The sequence below is a fragment of the Aythya ferina genome, assembly GCF_964211825.1.
Source record: "Aythya ferina genome assembly, chromosome: 1".
Classification (NCBI taxonomy): domain Eukaryota; kingdom Metazoa; phylum Chordata; class Aves; order Anseriformes; family Anatidae; genus Aythya; species Aythya ferina.
The window spans coordinates 73910384-73926698 of NC_140296.1; positions in this window are offsets into that span (position 1 = coordinate 73910384).

Consider the following 16315-nt stretch of genomic DNA (forward strand, 5'->3'; position numbering starts at 1 on the left):
GCATTTATTAAAGTCATGAAACTTAAGACATTTTGAGTAAAAGGCCTGTGTAGATGTAAGTAGCTATGAGATATTCAAATCTATAGGATTTGTAGAGGCACTAAGATTTAAGTGCTGCTATTGGTAGAAACATGATAGCAAAAACAATTGAAGACTATATGTTTTATACAAGATATCATAATACAAACTTGTCTCCTCTGAAAATCCAAACGTGATGCATACAAGAGGTAGTTCCTGCTTGTATGGCATTGATCAGATTGTATTTAATCAATTTGATTGTAAAATTTTGAATATTAATGTATAAAATGTTAGTAGACGGAAGAAAATATAGAGGGAACCAAAGTAACATTCCTAAAGAGGTTAATCTATGATGAGAAATATGAATTGTCTCCAATAGTTTGGTCAGAAAAGACAAACTGATGAACAGATAAATAATTTTCCACGTATTCTACAGAATTATATACCCCATATTTATAATAGGGTTTAGATAAAGGACAATGGAAGAACATTACATAAAAGAAAAATTGATGGAACAGAAGAAAGCATGAAAGTTGTTACAGTTTTTCAAGTTAAACAGCAGACTTCATTTCACTGACTAAAACTGATCTTAGCATTATAACATTGGTTTTGTGGATAATTAAATGTTTTTGTGTTCATTTTTTATTTTCTAACTCTGGCTAGCAATAATAAAATTATCAGGAGAATATCCCGAACATTAAAGGAATACATTTCCTCCCTGAATATCTCCTTCTTGTTTTAATATTTGAATGTTCATCTTAAGTTTTAGGCTCATCCATTGCATTTAATAGTTTGATGACAGCTAAGAAAACTAGGAAAGAAAAATTGAAATAGCATAAAACCAGCATGTGACAGATCATAAGCATCATATTACAGTTTACATAAGATAAACTTCCTACATGTTGCTCCTCTGATTAATCTAAACTAATTTATACAGATCTATCCACTATACCAAACTAATGTATGCATCAAAACAGCTATCTAAGTCATGGAATTATAAAATCATAAAATGGTTTGTGTTGGAAGGGACCTTAAAGATCATCAGGTCCCAACACCCCTGCATTGGGCAAGGACAAATTCCTTCCACTAGACAAGGTTGCTCAAAGCCCCATGCAACCTGGCTTTGAACACTTCTGAGGTTGAGGCATCCACAACTTCTCTGATCAACCTGTTCCAATGCTTCACCACCATCTTAGCAAATAATTTATTCTGAATATGTAATCTAATATTACCTTATTTTAATTTAAAACCATTACTCTTTATCCTAACACTACATTCCCCGATAAAGATTCCCCCTCCAGCTTTCTTGTAGGCCCCCTTTAGTTACTGGAAGACCACTATAAGGTCTCCCTGGAGTCTTGTCTTCTCCAGGCTGAACAAGTCCAACTCCTTCAGCCTCTCTTTGTAGGACAGTTGCTCTGCTGGTCATTGTGACCCTCTTCTGGACTCATTCTAATACTTCCATGTCCTTCTTGTGCTGGGGGCCACAGAGCTGAACACAGTACTCCAGGTGGAGTTTCACAAAAGCAGAGGGGGAGAATCTCCTCCCTCAACCTGCTGGCCACACTTCTTTTGATGCAGCCCAGGATACGTTTGGTTTTCTGGATTGCAAGCACACATTGCCAGCTCACTGAGTATCTTATCAACAAACATCCCCAAGTCCTTTTCATCCAGGATGCTTTCAAACCACTCTCCCCCCAGCCTGTATTTCTTATTAGGATTGCTCTGACCCAGGTGCCGGACCTTACACTTCATAGGATGGTTTGGATTGGAAAGGACCTCAAAGATCATCTAATTCTAATTCTAAGATCATCTAAGGCACCCCCTGCCATGGGCAGAAACACCTTCCACTAGATCAGGCACTTGGCCTTGTTGAACTTCCTGAGGTTTTCAGGCCTTGTTGAACTTCCTGAGGTTTTCACAGAGCCCACCTCTCAAGCCTTTTCCATTCCTCTGGATGGCAGCCCTTCTCTCCAGCATGTTGATCAGACTATTAAATCCACATAGCTTGGTGTCATCTGCAAACTTGCTGAGGGTGCATTCAACCCCATTGCCCATGTCACCAAGAAAGATGTTAAACAGCACTGGTACCAACCCCTGAGGAATGTCACTTTCTACACTGTCATCCTTACTGAAAGCATGTCTCTACTTGGACATTGAGCTGTTGACCTCAACGCTTTGTTGAGGTCTTAACCATGCAGCCAATTTCTTATACACCAAGAGATCCAACCATCAAATCCATGTCTCTCCAATGTAGAGACAAGGGTATAATGGGACACAGGGTCAAATGCTTTGCACAAGTCCAGGTAGATTATGTCAGTTGCTCTTCCCCTGTCAACTGCTCCCCATCATAGAAGGCCACCAGATTCGTCAGGCATGATTTGCCCTTAATGAAGCCATGTTGGATGTCACCAATCATCTTATTTTCCATATGCCTTATCATAGTTTCCAGGAGGATCTGCTCATAGTGAATAGGAACTTCACTGGACTGCCACAATTTCTCAGTATGTTGGATGGTGGCTTACCAACTTCATCTACCAGTTCCCTCAGGACCTGTGGATGCATCTCATCAGTTCCCATGGACTTGTGCACCTTCCCTGTCCTTAGATGGTCTCATACCTGATCTTCTCCTACAGTAAGCAGTTCTTCATTCTCCTAGTCTCTGACTTTGCCTTCTGGGACTTGGTCAGTGTGGCTAGAGCTCTTGCCAGTGAAGACTGAGGCAAAGAAGTCATTGAGTAGCTCAGTCTTCTCCATATCCCAGTTAACAAAGTCTCCCTCTCCTTATGGAGAGGGCCCACAATTTCCCAAGTGTTGCTTTTGTCACCAACATTCCTATGGAATTCTTTTTTTTTTTTATTGCTGTATTTGTGTTTAAAGAAAAACATACGCAAAATAATTTATATGTTCTTGATCTGTTTCTTAATAAGGTATAGCTTATGCTCAAATGTCAATTTAATTCAAAAGCAAGCTACTATTTTTTATCCATACAGATTTTTTATTCCCTTTGTGAATTCAACTGATATGGAGTGATTTAAGTAACTTGAAATACTGTCTTTATAAAAACAATCCCTTGCATTACTTTTATCAATGAAAATCTCTAAGCAGAAAAAAAAAAGACTTTGATACAACAGATGGTTTGTTAGACAGTTGTTACAATCATAAACCTATTTCTAATAAATATATAGTTTTCTGCATGACCTAATAGCTTTACTTCTCTTTACAAAAAATTCAGTAACACAGAATAGTATTCTCTGTCATGTAGCCAAATTGCTCTTGCCATTGTGCATGGCTATCTAAAAATAAGTAGATGAAATTATTGTATCTATAACTGCTGGGTACTACACAGGTTTTTATGGATAGGGGAAGGCTGAAATATAAGGAGTTATAACTATTCAAAACACCTATTATTTAAACAGAAGGTAATTTTACATATTGCCCGGTTTTCCTGAAAAATGAACAAACAATACCACATACTAGGCTGGAAGTATTTTAAAAGCACTCTTTGAAGAAAAACACATGAAAAGAAAATATGAGGGACTGGCTTTTCACTGCTTATTTGAACTATGCATTCACATTTCCTAATATTTCTAACAACTCTCATTTAAGTATCATTACAAAAAGGCAAAGACACAGGAATATTTGTTACTCTCTATAGAAGACTTTCTGATGTTATTCCTCCAGAGCAGCCCTGTGAATGAGTGATGGATAGATCAGTGGCTTTGCCTCGGCTGGCAACAGAAATTGATGCAGCGGATGGAGAGGTCTGCACTGTCTTGTACAGTGGTTTGTCCCAGTGATTTTTTTCTACCTTTTATGACAAAAATACTATTTGCTTTGACACTACAAAGTGCCAGCAATGTTTCTTTTGAAAATGCTCCTATTAACAATAGTGACACATTTTTAAAGTGTAAATTGTCCTCCTATGGCTAGTATAGTATTTTTTTTTATATAATTTAGACCATGGTAAGAATATGGAACATTAATTTCCAGTAGTATATAGCACTATATGGAAAGAAAGTATATAGTACTATAGAAAGAAAACATAAACTGTATAAATACACAATCTAAAAAAAAAAAAAAAAAAAAAAAAAGCACTTGCTTGAAAAAATAGTCTTTTCAGTGATGCATTATTTCAGATTAAATCATTAGAAAGACTACAATTTTGCACATCAACAACAAAAAAAGATCAAAGTGCTTTAGGATTGTTAATCTAATAATGCATTATCTCATTGTGTGAAAAATGATACTTGAGAATACAAGAATAGGAAAGCACTGAAACAGAGAAAGGAAGAATATTGTTTTACATTCTCTGTCCCATATCTTTGTAACATTGCTCACAATTAATTGCTTTCCATTTTTAAAAGCAATTATTAGTCAATTTGTCCTTAAACTCCATAGTGAACTCCTACTAATACAAAGTTAGATAAGAACCATAACATTTACAATAGCCATCTCTCTTGCTTCTTTGCAGTTGCTGCAAAGAAACACGGGAAAACAACAGAAAATTCAAATAATATAACACTATTTTTTCCCCCATGTCAGAAAAAGAAAATATATTTAAGTTGCCAGTAGACATTGACTAGAAATCTCAGTAACTGAAGAAGTAACACTGCCTAAAAAAAGAGGGGAAAGCAGCGAGACACCCAAAATCAGTGCCTCCTACCAGCTGTTGGGAAAGGGAATGAAGAGCATTGCATTATGGGAGATAAGCACCTGAGTTTGCATGTGACACTTAGAAAACAGATCAGTTGAAAGAAATCAGAAAAGATCAAGTCCAATTACTTGAATACTTCAGGGCTAACCAAAAGTTAAAGTGTATTATTGAGGGCACTGTCCATTATCCTTTTGAACACAGACAGGCATGGGGCATAAATCACCTCTTTACACACCTTGTTTGACCACCCTCATGGTAAAGAAATTTTACTAATGCCCCATCTGAACCTTCCTTGGTGCAGCTTTGTGCCATTTCCCCGAGTCCTATTTTACAGTGCCTCCCTTTTCACCTCCTCAAGAATTTGTAGAGCAATGAGATTGCCTCTTAGCTCCCTTTTCTTCAGACTAGACAACCCAAGTGTCCTCAGCCACTCCTCATAGGACATGTCTTCCTGCCCTTTTACCAGCTTTGTTCTCTCATCTGAATGCATTCAGGTATCTTTAAGTCCTTTATACATTGTGGATCCAAGAACTCCACACAATATGCACCAACACTAAGTATATTTGGAGAATCTCTTCTTTTGACTAATTAGCTATTCTATGGTGACTCTTGATTCTTGACTACATGCCTTTTCCTTTTGACAAGTTTATTGTAAGAAGAAACATAATTATCAATGAAATTGTTTGAAAATATTATATTGAGTGTTTAATTAGAAATTATGTAAATAACAGTGAACAGAGGGACACATGCCTCAGGGGAAAGAGAAGCTGTGAGAAACAATACAGAAACTACATAACTGTGGTTGAAGGTGAAGTAAGAAAAGGAAATAATACATGACAAAAATAACAAGGGGTGCTAGTAATGTTTAACTGAACATGAAATTGCTTTAAAACCTTCAGACAAGGTCTCAAACAAAAATTCTAGAGGCCCGATGAAAAGAATTATTTTGATTTTGAGGAGTTTTAGATTAGGACCATAGAGTCTATGCAAATCTTTTCCCACCTATTTAACTAGTTCAGTTAATATATAACATAAGACAATTTAGAACTGAATTTATTAGGAAGAAAGGTTGAAGAAAATTAAGTTGTTTTTTTGTTTGTTTGTTTGTGTTTTTTTTTTTTTTTTTTTTTTTTTTTTTTTTTTTTTCAGTTATTGTAACCTCCTACAAATTGCAGGTAGAGAAATAAAATAAGTTGAATTTTCATTATTATTTGGGATGAGTAATATTTCAGTTTGTTTGTGGCATAAGGTTTCACCAGAAAGTGGTGGAAAGCATGTTAATCACAGCAGGTACACAATAATCTGGCCCATAAATTTTCATGGGAAAGGGTTTGCCCAGGGCAAACATAACATAAAGCTGTATTTATTCCAACTAGAAATTAGCACAGAGCAGACTAAATCAAAGCAACTGTTCTGATTTAGTTGAATTTGAATTTGGCTTAGAGTGTAAATGCCAGAAAAATTGCAGCTGAAAATGAAACTCCAATCTTAGCCCAAACTACATATTAAGTTACAATAGATGATATATAAATACAACACTTTGAGTGCATTTTAAGGTTTGAATGTCTTAATTCAAGGAAGCATTCAGTGGATGCTTCAAGTTCATGTACGTGGAAGTTCAAGAATTAAATGAAGAAATGATAATCCTACAGAACACTGGGTCTCCATAGAGATCCTTAAATCTTTACTGACCTCAAGTTCCACCCCTCTCATAAGACCAGCAGTGACTTGAAGATTAGATTATTACATGGTTTCTACTAACTGAGTATAATATCTCTCTGGTAGTATACGAATGGAATAATGATATTCTTAGGCAGTTGCCACTATTTTATGCAATTTAGCCATCACAGTGAAAGAAATTATAGAAGGAAGTAAAGCTTTGGCTCTGACAGATAAACTGGATGCTCAGGCGGTTGAATATAGTTCAATGTCCTTCAGTAGTGACAAAGCAAAAAAAAAAAAGGGTGTGCGTAGGGGTGTGCAACACCTAAATTTTGTTATATAGAGACTACCATCAATTAAATTAATACCTTTCAGTAGAGAACAGATTTGCTAGACAACTGTGAGAGTTTGCAAAGTATTCCTTTGAAGGAAACGTCATATTAAATAATCATGTCCCGAAACAGCTAGTACTGAGATACGTTTTATTACAGTAGATTGTGGTACAACTTTTTGCTGCCCAATAAAGGTTTCAGCTGTTTTTAAAATCAAGCTCCATCTACATGGAAACTAAAGCTGTGACATTGTGTTGGGTCTGTCTGAGCTGGAGTCACCTTTTCCCTGCAGCAGCCCACACAGTGCTGTACTCTGCACTCGTAGCTGGAACAGCACTGATATCACTCCAGTGTTGTGTCTATTGCTGCGTAGTGCTGGCACAGCATCAGGACTCCTTCCAAGCCCCCAAGAGCCAGCAGACTGGGGGTGGGCAAGTGATGGGGAGGGGACATTGCTGGGGCAGCTGACCTAAACCAACCAAAGGGATATTCCATAACACCTGATGTCACACTCAGCAATAAAAGGGGGGGCTCTCGTGGGGGAGGGGGCTGTTCCTCCTGAACAACCACTACGCGTTTGGGGCCCTGCTTCCCAGGACGTGGCCGAACACCGCTCGCTGATGGGAAGTAGAGAATAATTTTTCCTCTCTCTGTGCTTCCGCACGGACTGATTGCTTCTTTTGTCTCTGTTTTTTTCCTCCCATTCCCTTTCCCTTTAATTAAACCTTTCTTATCTCAAAACCTCGAGTTCTCTGTGTTGTATTTTCTCCCCCTTCCTCTTTGAGGAGAGGGGGAGTGAGAGAGCGGTTGCAGTGGAGCTCGGCTGCCCACCTGAGTAAAACCACCACAGACATATATTTGACTATATACATCACACACACACATATATCTCACATTAAAAAAAAAAAAAAAGAAAAAAGAAAAAAGATAAACTTCCATTTTTTACTGAACTACTCATTCTAAATCAAAACAACCCCTCTTGATTTTTATAAATATAGAAGTTTTGTATTTAACATTTACATGTGATAGAAATTACCTATTGTGAAAAAAATCTTGCCTGAAACCAAAGCTTTAACATATTGATAAATATATTCATTGTGTTTATTTTGACCATTACGTGAGATTAGGTTATCAATCCATCAGAAAATAAAGACTTCCACTGTGTCATGTATATTTTTTATTTTTCATTTCTATTATCTATATTAATTTCATTGTTTAGACTTTGTCTGTAAAGTAATTAAATACTCAGTTATTCTCATACATATTGATATTTTTCTCTTTATATTGCATATGAGAAAAAAACAATTTATGTGTTATATAGATTCCTCTCTTCTCCTCTCCTTCAGGGACTGCATTAAACACTTTATATAATTTTGTGGTCAGCAAATATGCTAACAACTTGCAGCATGCTATTGCCAGTGTCTATTTAAAGCAATCTTGCCTCGCCAAGTCATTTACAAGCAATTTACTTGAGACAGGCAAACATAATCATTAACACTCTGAAGCCACTTTGACCTAGGTCAGACCTGGTAAAAACAGATGCTTCTTAATGATATCCAATTTCCTTGCAAATCGTGTTCAGATAAATTCATAAATCACAGGTTGCTATCAGGCCATGGAAAACCTCCCTTTCAAATGATAGCCCCATGGAGATTATTTGAAAACATATTATACAACTGTCTGAAGGGTCAGGTGTTGGCAACTGGAGCATTAAAAGCTCATTTATACCTGTTTACAGCTAGCTGCTGTCAAAGGCCCATGATTTGGGGAACAGAAATATAATACACCCATAATTTTTATAAGTCACCTTTGACTCACACGTTTCAAACAAACAACAAAAAAAGAAGCTACTGCCTCTAAGCCACAGACAAACATTCTGTGGAATTCAGATGTCTATGTATTTAGTAACAGTTAAGCTACACTGAAAGTATCCTGTTTGGTCTTGAAATGCAACTCTATAAAGGTACAGGTGCTGTGCCTCACCCACCGGACCTTAGCATGTCTTGGATGCCTTTCACCATCTAAAATCTCACTAGGTGACTATGTTTAGGCATCTCCATTACTCTTCCATTGTACCCTGAGGGCAAAAAACATTTTCCACAATTTACTTCTAATCCACAGATATGGTGCATATATAGAATATTATTCATGAGCAAAAAGCCTATCCTATCTGTACAGTGAATGCACAGATAACAATTATAGAATGCAAAAAAAAAAAATAAAAAAAAGTTTATGTAAAATAGCAGAGCACCTAGCATCAAATTGACTGCTGTCTTAGATACCTGAGGAAAGGTTTTGAAACACCAATCATGTCAAAATATTACTTGTGAATTTATTTACTCGTGAAAATCTAACTTGTGAATTCTCCTGTATGCTTATCCCCAAGTAAACATATATGCAAGAACTCCCCAAAAGAACGCCCTATAACTATGCATTATTCCTAGATTTACCAACTAAAGTAAAAAGAAACCTAAAAATTGCCTGCTGTTAGTGCTGTTAACTCAATGGGAGAAAGCATGTAAAAAAATAATAAAAAAATCTAGCTTTATGAATTTATTTGAAATTTCTAATCTTTTAAACATGTGCAAAACTGTTAAACTGTTTGTGATTCAGCAGTAAAGATTTACATGAGATTGCAATGACTAATATTGATACTGATAGTCAGTATTAAACTGTCATACTTTCGGGTGCATCACCACTTGTATATACTGCTATGAAAAATCCTTGAAATACATAGCATTTCAGTATTATGCTTGCAATTTTTGTATACTTCTGTCTTCTGGTCTTAACCATGAAACCTTATTAACCTTATTAACCTTATTAACCTCAATGTCAGCAGACTTTTAAAAGGCCAGATATTAGTCCTCACCTGTATTTCTGCGTACAACTGACACCTTACAAATGTTTAAACATAAATCTGTATTTTTACCCTATCCAATATTAAATTTTATTCTTTCAGAATACTAGTCAGAGAAGAAAAAAAAAGTATAAAAAGTTGTTTGGGCTATTAGAAATCTTACTAGTATTCCATGTAACCTATTAAGAAAGGACTCATTGGAGATAACAGATTTTATAGGAGTAGATGGAGGTTGTTAGACACATGCAGCGGTGCAGATCATTATACAAATTACAGTCAATTGTAACAAAGCTAATTTCACGCTAGTACTGACATATTTATTGTTAATGATGGAGGCTGTGTCTTCTGCTTTTTTGTTTCATAAATGAAAAGATAGGTGGTTTAGATTATTATTATTATTATTTTAACATTAAATCCTATTATAAGTTTCTCCATTTTTTGGAATTAAGAAACTGAGAATATTACTGAGAATATACATTAAAACATGTAAGTATCTGATTATGAAATTTATATGAATGGCTAGGTAGATATATCTCAGTGCTTTATCATGCTGTTCATAAAATTAGACCCACAATAGCTGATCAGCAGATAAGGGAAGCTAAATGAAATATATATATATATATAATTTTTATATATAAATATATATGTAATATATATAAAAATACAAATACCTGTTATCTGTGGATCAGTATATTTTATTACTAGAATATATTACATAGCATTTGTAAAAGCATAAATATAAATAGACTTCAGAAAATAAAATGTTACATAACTGATAAGAATATGGTGGTCGATTAACTCAGAACTTACTGTTAAAATTTTGCTGAGCTTTTGAGAACTAAAAAATTTGGGGCAGACTATAATGTGTTTCAATTAACTGTGACTAAAATGTTTAAAGTCTTTCATTATTTTTCTCCATATCACTGATTCCATTTAATCCCTAGAAAATAAATAATATTCTTTTCCATCCAATTCACCTCTTCATTATTTGTTCATATATGGTAATAGATAAAATAAGGCATCTAAATTAATATCTTATCTCTATAATCATAGGTAGATTCAGTATGCTGATATTAATCAATATCCAAAGGACAAAAATATATAACAAATTAATTATAAAATATGTTGACTGGAATTGCAATTACACTTGTTTTAATTGTTTTCCCATATGCATTGAACCCTAGTGCATTCACAGTTTCTGTTTTATTAACCATAAGTCATATAACAGGTAATTAACATCAAAACAGTCACCCCATACATTTATTTCTGAAATTTTAAGCAAATCTTGAAAATGGCAGTCAGACACCAGTCCAATAAAAGACCTTACTTTTTCAGGGAAGATAGTGGTTTCTTCTCCTTATTCTACGGAGACAAGGATTTAAAAACCCAGTTTCTATTTTCATTCAGTTAGTGGATATTCTACAATAGTGATGCTATTTTTCACCTTGTTCAATTACTTTTTTATTACTTCAGTGTAATTTGTCCAGTAGCTTTTGAAATTTATCTCCTTCATTAATCATTTTGGTAGGTTCAGTTTTTGAGATTACAGTCTTTACAGAATTTCTAAGTTTAGAAGCATTGAAGAAAATGTTTTGATCCACAAAGAAATTTAAGTGATATTAAAGAACCTAGTAATCCTTTAGGTACTTACATTCAAAATCTGGATCCTCAAAAATAATTTTAAAATCCAGGAATCCTGGTATTTATCTAAGTTTAAGTTCCTGAAGTTTTATGTTTGAAGATCTTTAGGATCATCTGTGCTGTGGTTTTACTCTGCTGGGCAGCTGAGCTCCACCACAGCCACTCGCTCACTCTCCCTCCTCAAAGAAATGGGGGAGAAAATACATTGAAAAGGGCTCAGGGGTTGAGATAAGGACAAGAAGATCACTCAAGAATTATCATCACAGGCAAAACAGACTCAGAGTAAGGAGATTAATAAAATCTATTACCTATTACTTAAAAGCTAGAGCAGTGAGAAACTAAAAAACATACTAAAAAAACCTTCCTCCCAACCACCCTCTTCTGCGTCCTCCTCCCCCACCCCCCAGAGCACTGCAGGGGAATGGGGAATGGGGGCTGTGGTCAGTGTGGTCAGTCCCTAGCACTTTGTCTCTGTTGCTCCTTCATGGTCGCTCCCTGCCCCTGCTCCACGTGGGGTCCCTCCCATGGGATACCGTCCTTCCTGAACTGCTGAACTGGTCCTGCAGGGGCTGCCCACAGGCAGTAGATCTTCAAGAATTGCTCCACATATGGAGCAATTACCAAGAATTGCTCCACATATGGAGCAATTACCACAGGCAGTAGATCTTCAAGAATTGCTCCACATATGGAGCAATTACCAGGGGGTTCATCTGTCCAGAGCAAATATGGGTCTCCTGCAGGCAGCAGCTCCTGCTAGATCACCTGCTCCTGCATGGGCTCCTCTCCACCAGGCCACAAGTGTGGCCTGGAGTCTGCTCCAGTAGGGGTTCTCCATGGGCCGCAGCCTCCTTCAGGAAGTCAAATCCCACTGCTTCACTGTGGGCTCCTCCACAGGCCACAGTGTGGAAATCTGCTCTACCATGGTATACACCATGGGTTCCAGGGGAGCAGGACAGCCTGCTCCACCAGGGGCCTTTCCATAAGCCACAGAGGCCTTCTCATTTTCCTGGTTTAGATTCCAGTACTGCTGCATAACAAATAATTGCACCAACACAACCGAATGATTGGAACAATAATAAACACAAGTGGATTGGGTACAGTGGCTATTTCTAAAAAGTGATTCTAAAGGAACATTAAGAAGGAAAACAAACAAACAAACACAACAGAAACAAAACCAAAACAAACAAAACAAAAAAGAAACAATCACCAATTACACTCCCACCCAGAACATAAACTGATGTGTAGAGCACCACCACACAACACTAATTTGTAGAGGCAAAACACTTCACTATTGTCTGTTTCTTCATGGTCAAGGAACATCTCCAATTAGAAACTCTGCACAACCTTTATTGGTAATGTCTGCAGCACAAACATAAGATGCTACACTTTAATGGAAATATAAAACGATTAAAGAATATACATAAAATGATTAAAGAATATACATAATATCATGGTGGATGATAACTTTTTGCACCACATAGGTGACAGGAAAAGGGATGACACAATGTAAATAAATAAATAAATAAATAAATATGAGAGCAGTTCAGTTCAAGCACATGCAATGAGATGGAATGGGCTTTCATGAAAAGAATAATAGGCTTTCATGATGGTCCTGTTGAGTAAGAAGATGGTTTAAAGATACTGAAGTCACTTAGGAAAGAAAAGATTGTGTACCTCACAGTCTGGCATTTCTGAAGATCTCTTACCAAATCCTGATTCCCTTAGAGTAAAAGATTTGGAAGTTGTCAGATCTTTAATACCCTAGGAAGCATTAGTGGGAACTCACATCAATCTCCAGCCATGCCTGTAGAGTTTATGGAGTGGAGGGAAATGAATCAGAAAATCTAAAATACAGTTTTCAGTTCTAACTTTGACTATAGGTCAGTAGACAAGTATTATCTCAGCATGATGTCTTCCAAAGCAGCACAGAATCTTCCTTAAGAGTACTTTTACCACTGATGATCATTTCAGGAGAGCTGAACTGTAAAAGGCTACTGTAAATTAAAAAGTGTAGTTGTCACAATTACTGCATAAAGAAAAATCAATATAAAATTAATATATGAAAATAAAAAGGTTTCATATCTATCACGAATAATCTGAAAAACAAATTAGATTTTTAAAACTTATCTTCCTTTAGATATAGGTAGAAACACTGCCATAAGAGACATTCTGAACTTTTTCTTGTTTACATATGTATATGTAATATACATAATATATATATCACAATTTTGCAAATTTGCAAAATCTGCAATTTTAAGATGTATTTCAAGTTCACCAATTTCAGGACTTTAACATTTCTATTGAAAGTTCTTTCCTTACTACACTGTCTGGTAAATGTAAATAGTGGGATGAAATTAACTGTCTTGAGTAAGGCAGAGATCCATATCCAGCCATTGTGCTCCTGCTGAATGACTCCTGTAGCATTCAGGTAGCTTTGTGTTTAAAAGAGATTGTTTCAATCTGGTAGGTGAAACCAGACAATAGATGAGAAAATTTGTTTTAGTGATAATGGTGCCAAGGAAAGAAAGTCAATGAATGACAGTAAAAATGTCCAAGGATTTGCATACAAGGTTTTGTACACCCCAAGCTGAAACACCAAATTGGCAGCTGAGCTTTTGTATAAGGATTCTTATCAAGAAAGGATTTCAGACTTAACAGTAAAGATCAGCCACTGCCTAGAGGAAATAAGCTTGAAAAAATCCACAGCATCTTCTTGATTTTGTATTATCCAACACACATCAGGTATGCCTTGAGCACTGACATTCTATGAAGTGAACATTCTGAGTAAGGAAAATGACCTTTAATAAATAACTTTTATGAACTTTAATTTTAATGACCTTTAAATAAATTCATTGTGTCAGAAAGATGATAAATATTAAATATTTATGGAAAAAAAAAGGCAATATACAAATGCATGCAGTTAATTTTTTCTAGTTTCAATTATAATAAAATTTGTGATTACCTAAATGTATGACAGGTAAATCTTAAGAAGCATTGAAATAGCTGTGGCCCATCAACTCACTCTAACATTTTCTCAGTGGTATTGAGGGATTTGTTTAAGTTCCTTGGGGCTGTCTGAGACAATACTGGAGTATCTTTGGTAGCAGACTTTGATGGTGTGTCAAAAGCAATGTAGTTCCTTAGACTGGCAAAAGACACTGAATTTGTGTTTGCAATGGGCTGATGTTTGAGCTATGTTGTACACTTCATTCTTGACAGAAAAAAAGAACAAGGAAAACTGGCAAAAACAAACAAACAAACAAAAACAACAAATTGTTTTTCCTGGCTTCTAGAAGTAGTTCTGATGTTTACAGTTTGTGGGTTCTTGGAACCCACAAACCGGATTAGATAACTGTCCTTATTGAACACAGGCAGCATATTTTCTACTGCTTTCAGGCCAGGGTACTGGCTTCTTGGCTAGAATTCTTCCTAGAAGAGAAAAGCTACGGAGGTAGGAGGGAGAGAGAGAGAGAGAGCATTTTGTCCCCTCTCCAACTTACCTCAATTTCTTCAGTTACTTCAGTTCAACAAAATGGAGGGATGTTCAGATTCATTAGTTTTAAATTAAAAATAAAGTAAAATCAAACAAATTAAACTTTTTGTTCAAACCCACATTCTGTCAAGACAAGACCAGTTTCTAATGTTTAAAAATAAAATAGCTACACTGAAATTTTTCCTTGATTATCTAGAAAATAAATAACTGAGTATACTATACTCAATTTCAACTGCATTTGTACTTATGAATATAGGTGTACACAGAAGGATCAAAATTTCAAGGTAAATAGATTAAATTTCACAGAAGTAATTCAAGCAACTAATAACATTATGGACTTCCTATAGTTTGCATGTGGTCTGCCTTTAACTGTCTACTGTGACATTATAACTAATTTCATAGCATTTGAGTGTCTTGAGATTCTGTTCTTACAAGAGTACAATGCATTTTTTTTTTCCCCAGGGTAGCGGATGGGGTTTGGGTCCTATTTTCATACATCCCTTCCCTTCCCTTCCCTTCCCTTCCCTTCCCTTCCCTTCCCTTCCCTTCCCTTCCCTTCCCTTCCCTTCCCTTCCCTTCCCTTCCCTTCCCTTCCCTTCCCTTCCCTTCCCTTCCCTTCCCTTCCCTTCCCTTCCCTTCCCTTCCCTTCCCTTCCCTTCCCTTCCCTTCCCTTCCCTTCCCTTCCCTTCCCTTCCCTGGATCTAAACGATCTGATAGCTGGTGGAAGGATCCTGGAAGCCTAAAAGGACATTGAAACCAATTTTTCTCCTTTTAAATGAAGACTGAATATCATTGTCTTCCTTTTCAGGTTTTGTATTTTAGTCATCCTTTGTCCTTTGCCTTGTCATTCTTCCCTGGTGCTTTCTTTTCTTCATATAGTCCTTATTAATTTTGCCTAGTAATTTTCCTGTGCAGCTCCATGCACTTTTCCTTTGTGAGGCTTATATTCAACATCACTTCAATCCTTCAAAAGGTTGAGAAATGCATTCAAAAGGCAGCTTTAGGAACTGAAAAGAAAGAAGAAAAAGGTGAAAATAAAACCACAGGTGGAATATATATATATGTTTACTTTTTTTTCTGGAGTTGTTACTTCTGGAGGAAATGATGGAGATGAAGGACTCATAATGGCTTGTATGTCTGTTAGTAAATTCTTTATGCCCTCTGCTCCTCTTGATGCTTCCTATTCAGGATCATGAGGGTGGGAGAAATAAAGTAACATCTAACAGGTCTGCCACTAAAACAGTCAGTGGGATAGAAAGTAGCTGCTGCTTGCTTCCTGCTGCTTTCACTCTACTTCATTCTTTAACATTAGGACCAAATTCAGCCCTGTTGGTGGACAGGGTGGAATAAAGGAGTGTCTTTTAACTTATAATCATCATTGCTGAAGCTCCTAGATAGCTGAAACGTGACTGTGCTTAGCATTACGTAGAAGTGTAATAAAATATGGCTGCAGCCTCAAAGACTTTTACAGCCTCAGCTTTAAGACACAGGTGGAGGATCAACAAAGGTGTATGAACCTATTCTAATGTAACTTGCTTTATTCACAGTGCCCAAGCATAATTAATTATCAGCAGTGATCAGCACATGCTGTACTCGTGACTGTCATGTGTAAGTTTGACATCATCACTGGAATTCTATACCATGTTGTCTTTGGT